General features: G+C 51.7%; 1 protein-coding gene across 1 annotated transcript in view; it reads left to right on the top strand.

Annotated features, from left to right (window-relative positions):
• GTF2E2 (general transcription factor IIE subunit 2) overlaps positions 1–826 on the top strand; it is an 80,978-nt gene that overhangs the window by 12,338 nt on the left and 67,814 nt on the right. The window lies entirely within an intron of this gene.

The following is an 826-nucleotide window of genomic DNA, read 5'->3' as shown; positions in this document are numbered from 1 at the left end:
TGTGAGGCCTCCCACTTTGTTCTTCTTGAGTAATGCTTTACTTATTCAGGACCTCCTCCCTTTCCATGTGAAGTTGGTGATTTGTTTCTCCATCTCATTAAAAAATGCAGTTGGAATTTGGATCGGGATTGCATTGTGTCTGTAGATCGTTTTGGGTAGAATAAACAATGTTGAGTCTTCCTATCCGTGAGCAAGGTATGTTTTTCCACCTACGTTGGTCTCTTTTTGTCCGACTTTTTTTCATCTAGAAGATATGATCATAGAAATAATAACAGCTAAGATTTACTGGTGTGCTCATCACTGTGAGGAGCCTAGTTGTAGATTATTTCTCTGCGGAGAAGGAGGCTTGGAGGAGACAAAGCTGGATAAAGCCGGGCTGTGTGACTGGAGGGCCCACGGCTTAACCATTTCACCTTCCAGTGCTGGGTCAGAGCTTCCCTCGCCCAGCTGCTTCCAGGGCACACTCCCACCCCTGCAAGCCTTGCATTCAAGATCCCAGAGTCACTGAGGATCACTGCCCTCCGGGCCTGGCGAGTCACTGAGACCGAGGCTTCTTGCAAGGGTGCCGGGAGCCTGGCCGCACACGCAGCCCCACCAAGGTGGAGGCTTCAGGCCCAGTTGGCTCACTTTGGGATGTCATTAAACTCACATGCATTTCTTCCAAACACCCTCTCCAATGCCTTTCTTTCCTCCCTTCCCACCCCACAGCAATTTTGAGCTGCAGGGACTCAGTCCGCACAGGAGTTGGGAACCCAGAACAGGTGCCTGCTGGCTAGGTGCTGCCTGCAAGTCCACCAGAGGCCGTGGCCACGGAGAAGGCCGCCCC

The sequence above is a fragment of the Trichechus manatus genome, unplaced genomic scaffold, assembly GCF_000243295.1.
Source record: "Trichechus manatus latirostris isolate Lorelei unplaced genomic scaffold, TriManLat1.0 scaffold00109, whole genome shotgun sequence".
In the NCBI taxonomy this organism is placed as follows: Eukaryota; Metazoa; Chordata; class Mammalia; order Sirenia; family Trichechidae; genus Trichechus; species Trichechus manatus.
Note: the sequence above shows the minus strand (reverse complement) of the source record. Positions and strands in the feature narration are given on the sequence as shown.